At 45.0% G+C, this 15,099-nt stretch overlaps 1 long non-coding RNA gene across 2 annotated transcripts in view; it reads left to right on the top strand.

Annotated features, from left to right (window-relative positions):
• The first annotated feature begins 987 nt into the window (after positions 1 to 987).
• The window catches only part of LOC120397676, a 54,750-nt gene continuing 40,638 nt past the window's right edge, over positions 988 to 15,099 (top strand). Inside the window, exon 1 of one of the 2 annotated variants that reach the window (XR_005593926.1) lies at positions 988 to 1,074. This is a non-coding gene — a long non-coding RNA (uncharacterized LOC120397676). The remainder of the gene's footprint in view (positions 1,075 to 15,099) is intronic. The other variant, XR_005593924.1, reaches the window with a different exon arrangement.

Genomic DNA, 15,099 nt, shown 5'->3' with positions numbered 1-15,099 from the left:
GAGGTGAGCTTGCCTTTTCCTTTCCTGATTGGACATGTCTGCCTCTGTCTATCACAATCTGCCCAGGATTATTGTATATTGCAGTATATTTTTCTATTTTTAGTCCCTCTTCCATCTATTTGCTGGTGAGCAGGAATTTTTAAGTGTATGTATGATTTAGCCAAAATGTGTGCATTGGTTAAGCATTTTATAAATGTTGCTAAACCAATAATAGAGAGACTCTGAGCTTTGTATCTGTTGATTTACTGTATGGGTACATTAGTGCAGTGTTCTAAGTGAGGCATATAGAATTTGTTTCACTTCTGATTTTTTTCAATTTTAATATGTATCCAACAGCATATTATCCCTCATACTTTTCTAAAGTATTATGGAGAGTTAAGATTGTGATTAGCTTGTTCTTAATCTTGATTTTTTGTCCCCTTCTCCATTTTTAATATCAAAATGAAACCCATATTCTTCTGGAGTCAGCTGCCATTTTATGTTCTATTCGGATGTAGACCATGACAGAGAAAATGCACACCCATACACCCATGGAGACACTATTCATTCTTGTTTTGTGTTTCTTTAGAGTGAAAGTCTATGGTTAGCTCCTGGTGCATAGAAAGCATAATACAATCTTCCCACCTTTTCTCATGTGTAGTTTTCTGACCACTGATCATTTTCTATTTTAAAAGCTTAGGGTTGATTAGACTAGAGATTTGACAGCTACAGCATTAAGAAAAATCAGAGGTTTGCACTCTGTGAAGTTTCTTTAATGTTGGAATGGTGGCCTGTCCCTTTAAGGGCCAGGGGTCTGGGCTTGCTTGTTTACTAATTGATCCAGCTGAGAAGGGCACTGGTGTTCCCTATAAAGAGCTGCAGAAAACTGCTGGAATTGGGAGATGTGAGAGAGAAGCTGTAGGGAGAGGCTGGTTTCTGAAGAAGGGAAAGGTCAGGTAAACTCTGGGGGTTGTGAGTGGGTAGAAAGCCCTGGCTGGAAGTTTTGTTTTCTGTTTTTGGTGGTTTGAATGATAAATGGAGCCTGGAGGCAAGGGGTAGAGACTGGGTTGGGTGTGGCTGATAATCCTCAGGCTGGTGAGTAAAACTGTCACCTTATAAATGTTTATTGCCCATGTTCTGTCTAAGCTATAGTTTGTCTTAGAAGCTCCAAATCCCTTGGATCTGCAGCAGAATATTCTTCCTTCTGTTCTCTGCCACCCACTGAACAACATGAATTTTTGCCTCTTGGTCAAGGAGACACACTTGGCAGCAGGACCCTGCAAGTGGGAGGGTCCCAGAGCCTGGGCTCCAGCCCACACCTGGAGGTCTACACAACAATTATCAGCCTTGCAGCTTGAGGCCTGCAAGCGCAAGTCCGCTGGCATGGGCCAGCTGTGGGTATCTAGTTGTTGTGTGGGCCCCTAACCTCTTAGGCCCCAATGAGGTGTTTTAAAGAAAAAGGAAAAGTAAAGGTCTCAAAGAGAGAGCATCAGGTAATCTGTAACTTCAGTGCCCATTGAAACCATTGATTCTTGCCCCTTGTCGCTCTTTTCTTGCCCCCTATTCCCTCTTCACATATTGGAGTCCACCTGAGCAGAATTTCACCACTGCTTATAACTATTGACAGAAATTGTGCCCTGTCCTTTCTGCAGAGCCATAAAGGACATTTGGCTAGACCCTCTGTGACCATGAAGAAGGGTGAGATTTGACCCCTACCACAGCAGTTTGGTTATATCTGTCAATTGTGTGAATGGATAAAAACAGAATTACAAGGTAAAGATTCAGGAATGTTTTTTGCATTTGCAGTGGCCACCTGGCCAAGGGTAGGCACCGAATGTGAAACACATTCTAACATCAGGAGTATCTTAAAGACTGCGGCATGAGACCACGTTGTCTTAAGATCCAAACTGTTAATATAGCCAGATCCCTAACACACAGCAGTGCCTGCCTCTCCTAGAGCTAGTGACAGGGGGTGCCACCCATGGAAAGAACACTTTGCCTTTTGTGAAGATTTGACTAAAATATATACACTCAAATTGCTGCTCTTGAGTTAACCTTGCTCAAGTGAGAGTGGCCATGCTCAAATAACACTTGTGATGCCCAGGATGACAGTTTGTTATTATTTGTATTACCATGAGCCCTAATCATGGACCAGGACCCCATTGTGCTAGGTTCTGTACAAACACAGGAAAAAGACAGTCCCTGCCCCAAGTCTAATTATAAGGCAAGACACAACAGATGGATACAGACAGGGGAGTATATGTGAACGATGAGACACTATTGGTCAGCATAAGTGGTGGTCTCAGCACATAATAGCCTAACCGTTGAGTACAAGAAGCTTGTGTTTGATGTGATAGAGAAGGGGGAATCAATGTAAGCAGGGAACTGTGGAGCCTGGAAAAATCCTGATCGAGAGGGAGAGAGAGAGACAGGTCTGTATGCAAGAGAGGTGACAGTTGAGGAGCTGGGAGCCTAGAGCAGCTGCCTTTGCTGTACCAGGGAGGGGGAAATATAGGTGTAGTTGCCCTGAATGGTGACATGGTCAGAGCAATGGGCTGGAAAAATGATCTTTGCAGCAGCATTGTGACTGGATAGGAGCAGGGAAATATGGCATTTGTCAAGGCCAGAGAGAAGGATGTTGCAATAATCGAGATGCGAGGCGACGAGAGCCTGGAGGAGAGTTTTAGCTGTGGGGTTAGGTAGGAAAGGCCATATCTTAAAGATGTTATGCTGAAAGAATTGGCAAAGTTTTGATATATCCTGGATGTGAGGCCCTAGAGAGAGGTCTGAGTGAAAGACATTTTTATGATTCTAAGACAGCCGGATTATGGGGCTGACTGCCAGGCAGTGTTAACAGCTGAGTGTGCTCACTTGAATTTTAGCCTGTATCCCCTGATGGACAGCCAGTGCAAATTAAAAGAATCACCGCACTCGAAGAGCGAAGGGTTTTGTGTGTGGGATGGAACTTGAGTTTGGGGCAACACTCGAGTTGTAACTTGAGTTAACTGCAGTGGAGATAAGCCCTTTGTCCCATTTTCCCAGCCTCTGTCTCAGACCACACCCACTTGCAACCCAGCCACTGTATTCCATGACAATATCAGCAAGGATGAACATGTAGATGCTGCTGCACGACACAAGTGAGCTCCCAATAAAATAACACCCCCCACCAGACTTTTAGTTACAGGGAAAAGATCATAACACATTACACATCAATGGGGGCGGGCGGGTAAGGAAGCTGCAAGCATCAGTCATTGAGTGATCTAATCTGGGACTCAAAACAGAAAGGTTGTCCGTTTTCTATCCTCTTACATTCCAGTTTCTGCAGTTGCAAATAAAATAAAATAAAAAAATAGTTCAGCAGACCAGCAGGGAGTAATGCCAGCAGAAAACTTAGGAACAACGTTGGCTGAGGCGGCGTCTGACTGTTGCATGATCCACTGTATAAGGAACTAGTTCAGTGTGTAAATTCTTCAGAAGTTGGAACTTCAACCAGGTAATGTTCTCCTATAAATAAGCGTGTACAATATTGTACCAGCTCTTCAGATATCTTGTATTCAGTAAGCACCAGGACAGTAGATTATATAAATCATATTGATGGGTTCAGAAAGTTTCTCTGGTAATGTATCTAATTGCAGAATAAGAAACAGTGGGCCTTTCAGTGTACTTTTGGAAGAAAGTTTTTATTGCTATTGCCTCCGATCATGGGAGTCAGTGTGGGGTTAGTGGTAGTTGTGGCTGCCCAATTCAAAAGGAATTCTAGTACAGATGGTATGAACGTGCACTGCTTCTGCACAGCCAAACTTCCTTCCGTAATGCAGGCAGCAGATTCCCAAGCAGCACAACAGTACAGGTAGAAAATTCTCTCAACAGCTGTTATTTTTTAGACCTGCTGTTTTCCAGCCAGGAGTATTCCATGGAGCAGTGGCTCTTCCAAACTGTTGGGGGGTGGTGGTGGTTTGTTTCCAGCCAGCTCTCTAATTACTGCTAGCTCTTTTTGTGTTTATTTCTCTGCAGATTAGTCAAATTCAGCAGTGATTCTGTTAATAATTTTCTTGAGGTTGACATACACCTCTACCCTGATATAACACTGTCCTTGGGAGCCAAAAAATCTTACTGCCTTATAGGTGAAACCGTGTTATATCGAACTTGCTTTGATCCGCCGGAGCATGTAGCCCTGCCTTCCCCTGCCCCCTCCGAGCACTGCTTTACTACGTTGTATCCGAATTTGTTATATTGGGTCGCGTTATATCGGGGTAGAGGTGTACCTTTCACAAAAGGTCAGGATCACGCAAGTGCCTTTAGGAGAAAGCTTGGAAACATTTCTAATTCTGACAGTGACATCCATTAAGGATTCAAAGTTACTGTACAAAACTTTGCAGCCAGCCATGTTGGACTGGTGCTTGAACTGGTTTGCCATCTGTGACTCTGCCCTGTTCATAAAATGAGAAAATAGAGTAAAATTGACCTTGCTCTGACTGTTATGAGCCAGTCACAGCTGTTCACAAGGCAGCACTTCAGGTTGGGATCTCTATTTTGGGGAAGCAGCTCCAGTTCTAAAGATTCTACAGCTCAACATCCCAGTAGGGGGCTCTAAGTAGCAGAACTTCCCTAGACAGAATAATCTCAGAAAAATGCTGAGACTCACTTTCCAAAGTGCCCATAATCGGTGAACGTCTTTAGAGGTAAGGTGAGCTAGATTGGCCTACTTAAATATTTGCCTTAGGGCCATCACTCTTGTGTCCATGTCTGCTGTTCTGTGGCTGGTAGATTGTGAATGAGGAGTCTGTGTACTAGAACTGTGTGAAATTTTTTTGATAAAATCTTTATTTGTTGAAAATGCAGGAACATTTCACAAATTCATGTTGGTTTTTACTGAATTGTTGGTGTAAAAAATATGAAAAAATTGAAACACTTCATTTTTTGACTTGAAACTTTAGCAGTTTTCTTCAATTTTATTTAAAAGTTACATGCTCAAAATGAAAACAATGTTTCAATTGAAATGTTTCTTTTTGATTGGCCAAAAAAAAATAGTTTGACCTGAAACATTTTTTTTCCAGATTTTTTTGGAATTGCCATTCAACCCTCTCTTCCCCCACAAAAAAACCCAACATCCATTTACACAGCTCTGTCCATAACCTTTTTGATGATTCATAGTACTAGTTTTCTGAAATAGCTAGATTAGTCAGTATATGGGTTTCTTTACACAATTCTGCTGTATACATATGGATACTTTTGTCTCAGCCTAGGACAGGTAGGATAATCTGACACCACCTTATTTCTGCCCTGTGCATCACAGGTGAGTTTGTTTGTCATGATGTTCTCCAGAGCTGCACATTTCCATATTAAATGCTTGTCATGTATGCATCAGATCCCAGAACAGACGTCCCATTACCACACTATCCATGTTAGTAATTCATTATTCAGCCTCATCCTTTGGTATATCTCCAATTAAAATAAATAAATAATCTCCTAGAACTGGAAGGGACCTTGAAAGGTTATTGAGTCCAGCCCCCTGCCTTCACTAGAAGGACCAATTTTTGCCCCAGATCCCTAAGTGGCCCCCTCAAGGATTGAACTCACAACCCTGGCTTTAGCAGGCCAATGCTCAAACCATTGAGTTATTCCTCCCCCCCTCCCATTCTATCCTTACTTCTTCACCATGAAGTAACACCATGGATAGACAATAGCTGTTGGCAATAGCCATGGATATCTTTTCCCTCATGTGCTTGTGGTAGTAAGAAGGCAGAACTCAGCTGGAGTGAACATAAAGGGCAAACTTACCTGAAGCCACTGGATGCAGGCATGAGCCTATGTTTTCTATGGCTGTCTAGGGCCCAGTTGAACTAAAGAGCAAATGTATCAATAGGTTTTTAATAGGCAGCAGGTTTAAAACAAAAGGAAGTTCTTCTTCACGCAGCGCACAGTCAACTTGTGGAACTCCTTACCTGAGGAGGCTGTGAAGGCTAGGACTATAACAATGTTTAAAAGGGGACTGGATAAATTCATGGTGGCTAAGTCCATAAATGGCTATTAGCCAGAATGGGTAAGAATGGTGTCCCTAGCCTCTGTTCGTCAGAGGATGGAGATGGATGGCAGGAGAGAGATCACTTGATCATTGCCTGTTAGATTCACTCCCTCTGGGGCACCTGGCATTGGCCACTGTCGGTAGACAGATACTGGGCTAGATGGACCTTTGGTCTGACCCACTACAGCCTTTCTTATGTTAAAGATCATACTGCATAATGTCATAAAATCAGGTAGTGACTGTGTCCTGGCCTGGACTTAACACTCTTCAAAGTGACTTCTGACTAAACTGGACTGCAAAATTCAGTTATCTAGATCTGTTTTCTCAGACTTTGGCCAACAAAGGAAAGTGTAGAAAGGGTCAAGAGTTATGACTGAAGCATGCAGAATCTTTAAAGCTTGTACAAAACTTTTAAAAAGTGCTAGAAACAAATATTTATTCTGAAGAGTCCAAGGTCTCCAGGAAGCTAAGGACCAGCTTTACAAAGTATTCCTTTTAGTTTTCCTTTGTATAGTTCTTTTCCACTCAAAGGAATTTTAGTTTTCATCATCTCGCAAAACCTTTGACATGAGAATAATTTCCATTGACTTGGTCAGAACTGATGGAGAAGACAACCCTATAGCCAAGGACATCGGAGAGATATTATGATGAAAAATATTTACTTATTCTAACTACCATAACAAAGTTGTTAGAAACAAAAGCCAGAGATCAGGCTCAATATACAAAAGGCATAACATTACTCAATAAATGCCAATTAGCACCTCACATTATTCACCCCCCGGAGCAGGTGTCACCATTAGCACTGAGAAGTGGGCAGTATGCACAATAACATTCAAATATTTCATAATGTTTTGCATGGTTCATAATGCCACTGGCTCAAATATGACAAGTATTGTCAGATGAGCTTTCAGAATTTAGCACTTCTATTCCAGCAGGCAAAGGGCAAGGTTATGATAACAGATTAAACATGGAGGATATGCAAAAGTGTTTCTTCTTAGCCTCCTCCAAAGCACCTTTCCACTTTTTTGTGCCATGTGAAAAGCCAGAGTTTAATTCTTCACTGTCGTATCACAGGCATGGCGAGGTCTGCAGGGGCTGCTATAACCTACCTCAGATTTGTGCAAGGACTCAGTGACCGTTCTCTTAGACTCAGATTTTTAAGGTCAGAAGGGACCATTATGATCATCTAGTCTGACCGCCTGCACAATGCAGGCCACAGAATCTCACCCACCCACTCCTGTAACAAACCCCTAACCTATGTCTGAGTTATTGAAGTACTCAAATTGTGGTTTGAAGACCTCAAGGTGCAGAAAATCCTCCAGCAAGTGACCCATGCCCCATGCTGCAGAGGAAGGTGAAAAACCTCCAGGGCCTCTGCCAATCTGCCCTGGAGGAAAATTCCTTCCTGACCCCAAATATGGCCATCAGTTAAACCCTGAACCTGTGGGCAAGACTCCCCAGCCAGCACCCAGGAAAGAATTCTCTGTAGTAACTCAGATCCCACCCCATCTAACATCCCATCACAGACCACTGGGCATACTTACCTGCTGATAATCAAAGATCAATTGCCAAAATTAGGCTATCCCATCATACCATCCCCTCCATAAACTTAAGACTAAGCTTGATAAAGCCAGATATGTCTTTTGCCCCCACTACTCCCCTTGCAAGGCTGTTCCAGAATTTCACTCCTCTAATGGTTAGAAACCTTTGTCTAATTTCAAGTCTAAACTTCCTAGTGTCCAGTTTATATCCATTTGTTCTTCTGTCCACATTGGTACTAAGCTTAAATAATTCCCCTCCTTCCCTCATATTTATCCCTCTGATATATTTATAAAGAGCAATCATATCTCCCCTCAGCCTTCTTTTGGTTAGGCTAAACAAGCCAAGCTCTTTGAGTCTCCTTTCATTGGTATATCTCCAATTATTACCTATCTCCTAGAACTGGAAGAGACCTTGAAAGGTCATCTAGTCCAGCCCCCTGCCTTCACTAGCAGGACCAATTTTTGCCCCAAATCCCTATATGCCTCTTCAAGGATTAAACTCTCAACCCTGGGTTTAGCAGGCCAATGCTCAAACCACTGAGCTACCCCCCACCCATAAGATAGGTTTTCCATTCCTCGGATCATCCTAGTAGCCCTTCTCTGTACCTGTTCCAGTTTGAATTCATCCTTCTTAAACATGGGAGACCAGATTGCTCCCCATAAAGTATATGCCACCTAGACCCAGTAAATGCAACAGCCTTATTGGAATGATTGTGTTGGTATTGTGAGAAATACATTTAATACCCCAGCATAATAGGCTCAACAAATTAGTCCAGAATAGATTCCATGGTACTGGAGATTTCAGGGCCTGAATCTTCATACTGTGACTTTGCAGATTCATTGACCTAAAGTCCAGCATTTGGGTATACAGAGAAAGCACAGATGTTTACTGACACGCTGTCTGGACTGGCTCAAGAACATGAGTACCAGTGTCAGGGCAGACTGAGGAAGCAGGGCACAAAGCCCAAATGTGAATTCTGTACTTAGATTTCACCAACCAGTTATCAAGTGTGAACTCCTCAGGCACGGTTATAGTCACACACCGTCTCCTTGAATTCTCCGATCTAGCTTGCCACCCAGGTAAGCTTGCTTTTGTGATAGATGGTCCCGTCCACCGAAAATCACAATAATATTCAGGTTATTCTCAGTCCCAAAGGCCCACCTCATTTGCCCCTTAGAGCTCATACCAAACACCATGCTTGTAGCCAGTCCTATAATAAACTATCTAGAGATTTTTTTTAACCAGGAAAAGGAAATGAGTTATTTACAAAGGTAAAGCAGGTAAACATACACACACAAATGAGTTAGTCTTAAATTCCAAATGATAGCAGAAGCTTCTATAGTAAGCAAGCTCTCTCTATGTCCTTTTGGGCTAATCCAGGCCAAGCACTGGGGATCTTTTGCATGTGCTTAGTAATCCTTGCCCATCAGATTCCAAGCAGGATAAAGATAGTTTCTTCTTGTCAGGGATTTTTATTCTCGTCTTCCCAGAATTCAAGTTGATGAGATGAGCATGTCTCTTCTTCATGGTATAGGGGAGCAATCAACAAAGTCTTTTGTGCTCTGCTATTCCAGAAAAATGGTTTGTCTGGTGTTTATTGACCTTTTGTTGTACAGGAGATAATACCTCCTGTGGTAAACTAGTATTTGTCACTTGGTAATGCTTTTCTCCTGGTTGGTGGTTTAGTTACTGAGCAAACACTTCAGTATTACTTGCCACCCAGCCACGGATACAGATATTAAAAGTGAGGTTACTGCATGCAGCTTACAAACATTTCATCAAGTATAAACACATTTTTGCTAGCAATAGTAACACAGGTGAGCCAGACTGGTTTCCGCTATGTATTTGTCATTGTTCAGTTGAGAACTTGGGGTCTTGGCATGAGCTGGCACCTGGTCTGCCAGCATCACAGCTACTGTAGGTAGCTTCATAGTATTCCATGCCCTGGAGGAAAATTCAGTAGGCAGCATCCAGAAGTGATTTCCCCTGCCCAAGGCCAGTTCACTAGGGTTTTGCAAAGAGGTTAAAACTTTGGCTCTGCTGTGTGATAGCTCAAAAGAATCTAGAAAAACTTCTGTTGGTTGGTAAGCACGGAGCTCAACTACATGAAGCTGAGAAAAATACCAGTGGTGCTGGCAGCATTCTGATACTCTAATAGAATGCTGTGCTGAGTGTGAGCTAAATGACAGTGGCTCAAGAGACGCTGTCAATGTAAAATTCACCTTTATGTCTGCAATTTTGTTTACCTGCTCTTTTGACAAGTAACGCTTAAAAATAGAGGAAAACATTTGTCTGTTGTGCATTTGTGCATAGTCAGTTTCCATTGCTCTGTGTGTGGGTCTTCCACACAGCAGTGGGGAATATAATTTAAAACACAAGGAGGGGTGGGGGCCGGGAAGAAATTAGATGTAATTGTAAAACTGCAGATTTTGGCAAGGGGGCAGATTTTGTACCTGAAACTACTGCTTTTTTTTAACTGACTGGATTTAAAGTTGATAGCATCTGTGAAAGTAGAATGAATTATATTACAAAAATAGATAGGATTAAAGAAATGCTGTCTGTACCTTTAAGGAAAATCGCTGGAATGCTGGAGTCCAGGTGTCAGGAAAACAGACATTAACATAGAACAATTGCACCGTTTAAGGGCAATTGGTGAAGCATTAGCCTTAGATCGATAGGAGTTAGTAAGGAAGTAGGATATGCATGCTATGCCCCAGGTGAATTTTGCTGTTTTTCTCCTTTGTCCCTTTGTTTGATTCCCGCTCTTTTATCTGTATAAATAAGACTGTTTGGGTCTTGCATGGCCACTCACATTATCTGAATGTTATTGGCGGAGCGCTGCGCTAATAAAAACAGAGTGGTCTGACAAATTGTGAGTCTTGATTCTAACTTTGACAATTTGGAGGTTCCACCGAGATGGCAACCGTCTTCACTGGGGATGTGTGATCCCTGACCGTTTTGTGGGAAGACCGTGGCAGCCGGCACCTGGGCATTTGGCCCAAGCGGTCCTCCTTTTGAACAGAAGGGTGCACAACCACAGTGAAGTGTATGCCATCGAACCTGTTGGTACCCACTCTGTTCTGGTAGGGATCCCAGGATCTGGCATCAGGAATCTGGTCAGGTAATTCTATCTGTGTTTTGTCCGGACTGAGGACTGTCCTGTCTCTGTGTCTATCCGTCCTCTCTGTGGAGTGTTTGAGTCTGGGTGCCGTCTCCGTCCGGGGATTGGCCGACCAAGGGGTTCCTGTCCCCGCGGTCTGAGTGAAATCTGCACAATCGCAGCCGCACCGCACCTTGGGTAAAGCCCCTGGTGTGAAAGCAAGGGCGATTGAGGCAGTAGCCTGTGGGCTCCTTTTGTGTGTGGCACCGGGCATCGCTCTGACGAACCCGAATTTCCTTCTTGTGTGATTGGTGTGTAAAGTCCTCCTGTATGGGTAACCAGACGTCTAAGTCGGGACAGTTCCCTAAAGGAACCCCGGCTCATTTTATGCATTTTAGGAAGGGTCCGGACTCCTGTAAATTTCTGGAAAAATGGTCTAGGCTAACTCAGGGAGATCCCAAAACTCAGTGGCCACTGTTAGGATCTTGGGACAAGGACCGAGTAGACGTCTTAAAAGACAAACTCGGCCAATCTAAAACTAAATTGGCAAAAGGAGAGGTTGACTGTTTCATGCAATGGTGGGAAGAGGCAAATCGTAGATGGACAGAATCGAAACTTGCCTCTCTCAAAGATTCAAATGATAAGTTAAAAGCTTTATTGGAAACCTCCTCTCCCACCACTAGACCGAGCGCTCCCCTTTATCCTGTTCTCCGAGCAGACCCCCCTTCATACTCCTGTCTCCGGGTGGGAAAAGACGAAGAAAACCCCTTGCTAGATTCCGGGGACGATGATGAGGAAGACGCATTAATTGGCCTGGCAGCCTTGCGTCGGATCAATAGACAGCCACCCACGGCCCCAGCTCAGGAACAACCGTCACCAGATTTCTCAGCTCATGAACAATTCTCAGAGATCTCCAGTTCAGACCTGTCTGGATCATCCAGTACGGCTGAGGCCCATTCCTCTGAACCCACTCTGCCCTGTAAAAGCTCGCGCTTGGGCCTTAAAAATGTCCAGGCTCCCCTCCGAATCCTGCATACTGGGGGCCGAGAAGGGGGGTCCCACTTGGAGCTATAAACCCTGGACTTGCACAGAGCTCCTTTCAATTGTAAAAGGCTTTCCAAAGCCCCGGGAAAATCCTACCAAATTTGCAGAGGAATTTTTGTTGGTATGTGACACCTATGAACCCTCTGAGGCAGACCTCCTGCAGCTGTGCAAGCTACTTGTAGCAGCCCCAAGTGAGCATGAAAAATGGCTCACAGCAGCAAATTGGCTCACTGCTGACCGCCACTCTACTTTACCAGACACTGGTCCTAATGCTGATTACCGGAAAAAGTGTAAAGAGCGAGCTAAAAATCTATTTGAAGCCATCCCTCAGGTATGGACTCCTAAAACCAACTGGATGGTCATAAATGGCTGTAAGCAACGACAGGGAGAGAACCCGGGCGACTATCGCACTCGGCTAACTGACATTTTTCTGCAACATTCTGGTATACAACAGCCAGACAGAAATGGACAGGGCGCCCTGGCTAGTGCGTTTGTTAATGGCCTCCTACCTGCTATTGGCAATATGCTAAAACGAATAAGTGTTGGGTGGGAGACTGAAACCATGGACAAATTGCAAACAGTGGCAGAGCATTGCCAACGTACTTTAAAGGGAAAGGAGGAACAATCAGCTCAACAGTTAATGGCCCTGCAAATACAGCATTATTCAGGGCAGGGCAAACAGTTCCGGGGAAGGGGAAAATACCAGGGACGGGGACGTGGTCGAGGGAGGGGCAAAGGAACTGGTTTTTTGGTTATGGGGATGTTTGTAATTACTGTAAACAGCCCAGACATTGGAAGAACGAATGTCCCAGCCGGCTTGGTAATTCTGTAAATAACCAGCTAGACCCCCTGCCAGCACAGCCAGTCAGTCCCCAGCCTTACTTTGTCTCACAGCAATTATGGGATGCCGGGGAACCTCAGGAAATTTTAACTCCTTTACTACCACTCACTCCTACGGGTGAGTGTGTGTTAACTATCCATGATCTTTCTCTCCCTTTCCTTGTTGATACGGGAGCTTCACTCTCTGCAGTTCGTACTACTGATCTGCCTGCGGTTCCCCGCTCCGGAAAAACTGTGTCCGCTGTGGGCATTACGGGAGTCCCAACCTCTTATCCCCTTTCAAAACCTCTACCAGTCCAAGTTGGTCCCCTTTCTGCGGATCATGCCTTCCTTCTCTCTGATTCCACTCCGGTAAACCTTTTGGGTCGGGATCTGTTATGTAAGCTTGGCTGCACCATATACTGTTCCCCGGATGGGGTCTATTTACAAATTCCCCAGTCCTCTCTGAGTGATTCTGTAGCCTCCCTGCTGTCTGAAACTTCCCTTTCCACTCCAGTCCCTTGTTGCCCACTGGTCCCATCCCTTGAACACCTAATTTCGCAGGTCCCATTCTCTCTGTGGCCAACCCATCCCTCTGAGGTGGGCCGCTTAAACACTGACCCCGTCTGCATTACTGTGGACTCCTCCAAACCCCTGCCTCGCCTTTCTCAATACCCTTTAAACCCTGAGGCAGAGGCTGGCATTGCTCCAGTCATAACTGCCCTGCGGGAGCAAGGTATTATTGTTCCCTACTGCAGTCCCTGTAACACCCCTATCCTCCCAGTTCGAAAAGCTGATGGCAAATCATGGCGATTTGTTCAGGACCTCCGAGCCATTAATCGTATTGTCATACCCGCCTTTCCTGTTGTCCCAAACCCAGCAACGATTCTGGCTTCTATCCCACCAGCTGCAACTCATTTTACTGTTGTTGATTTGTGCTCTGCTTTCTTTTCTGTTCCGGTTCACCCTGACTCCCAGTACCTCTTTGCCTTTTCTTACAAGGGACAGCAATATAAATGGACCACGCTTCCTCAGGGGTATACAGAGAGCCCATCTTACTTTTCCCAGGCATTAGCCCGAGACCTAGCTGACCTTGTTTTCCCATCCGAGTCCACTCTAGTCCAATATGTGGATGATCTACTCCTCTGTTCCCCCTCGTTATCTGCCTCAAAAACTGATTCTTTAGTGCTCCTTACTGCCTTAGCAAACAGGTCACAAGGCTTCTCGCTCTAAACTACAGCTCTGTCAAGCCTCTGTCACATACCTTGGTTTTCTTCTCTCCCAGGGTTCCCGTATGCTCTCTCCCACACGTGTCCAGGCTATCCTTAGCTTTCCCCAACCCTGCTCCCCACGCCAGGTCCGAAAATTTTTGGGCATGGCTGGATTTTGCAGGCAATGGATTCCTCAATATGCCTCCCTTGCAAAACCTCTCCAGGAACTCACTCGACTCTCTGTGCCTAATTCCATGCAATGGCCCCCTGAAGCAGACTCTGCCTTTGTTTCCCTCAAACAGGGTTTAGCTTCTGCCCCCGCTTTAGGGTTGCCAGACTATTCTAAGCCTTTTACCCTTTTCTGCCATGAACAATCTGGATGTGCACTTGGAGTTCTTACTCAGGTGCACGGAGAAAAGTACCGCCCAGTAGCTTATTTCTCTGCCACTTTGGACCCTGTGGCCCAAGGCCTTCCTCCCTGCCTGTGTGCTGTGGCTGCCGCAGCGCGCCTAGTCGAAATGTCTGAATCCCTTGTCCTTCGCTCTCCCCTTACACTCATGGTCCCTCACTCTGTGGAAACTCTGCTGTTACAGCATAACACAAGCCACCTCTCCTCCACTCGCCTTACCAGGTACGAACTTCTACTGCTGTCGGCTTCGTATATCACCATAAAGCGTTGTTCTCAGTTAAATCCTGCCACTCTCCTTCGCTTGTCTAATGATGGTGATCCCCATGACTGTCTTGCAACTGTGTCTGCTGTCACTGTCCCGCGCCCTGACCTTTCCGATGTCCCTCTCCCTAACTCTGACCTTGTTTTGTTTACTGATGGTTCCTGTTTTCGAGACAGCCAAGGTCGTCTCCTTGCAGGATACGCTGTTGTGTCACTCTAGGAAACCCTTGAAGCTGCGCCTTTACCTTCTGTAACCTCAGCACAAGTTGCTGAATTAGTCGCCCTCACCCGTGCCTGCTTTTTGGCGGAGGGACGCTCCGCCACCATTTACACTGACTCCCGCTATGCTTTTGGGGTTGTACATGACTTTGGCACCCTGTGGCAAGCTCGGGGTTTCCTTACCTCCGCCGGTACCCCCATTAAAAACGGCCCCTACATTGCTGCTCTCCTGTATGCAGTTTTACTTCCCTCTGCCCTAGCTATTAAGTGCCCTGGCCACTCGACGGCAGATACTGATGTTGCTAAGGGTAACGCATTTGCTGATGCCTCTGCTAAACATGCTGCTGCCATAGAACCTTCCCCAGATGCATTTCTAGGTTCCCTTTCTGTTTCTATAGCACCGCCGTCCCTCACTGACCTCACCCTACTCCAGGATTCTGCCCCAGAAGCCGAAAAAGACTCCTGGGTTGCCCAGGGTTGCTCTCTGCAT

The sequence above is a fragment of the Mauremys reevesii genome, linkage group 1 (genome assembly GCF_016161935.1).
Source record: "Mauremys reevesii isolate NIE-2019 linkage group 1, ASM1616193v1, whole genome shotgun sequence".
Lineage (NCBI taxonomy): Eukaryota > Metazoa > Chordata > Testudines > Geoemydidae > Mauremys > Mauremys reevesii.
This window is presented reverse-complemented; position numbering and strand designations above follow the sequence as displayed.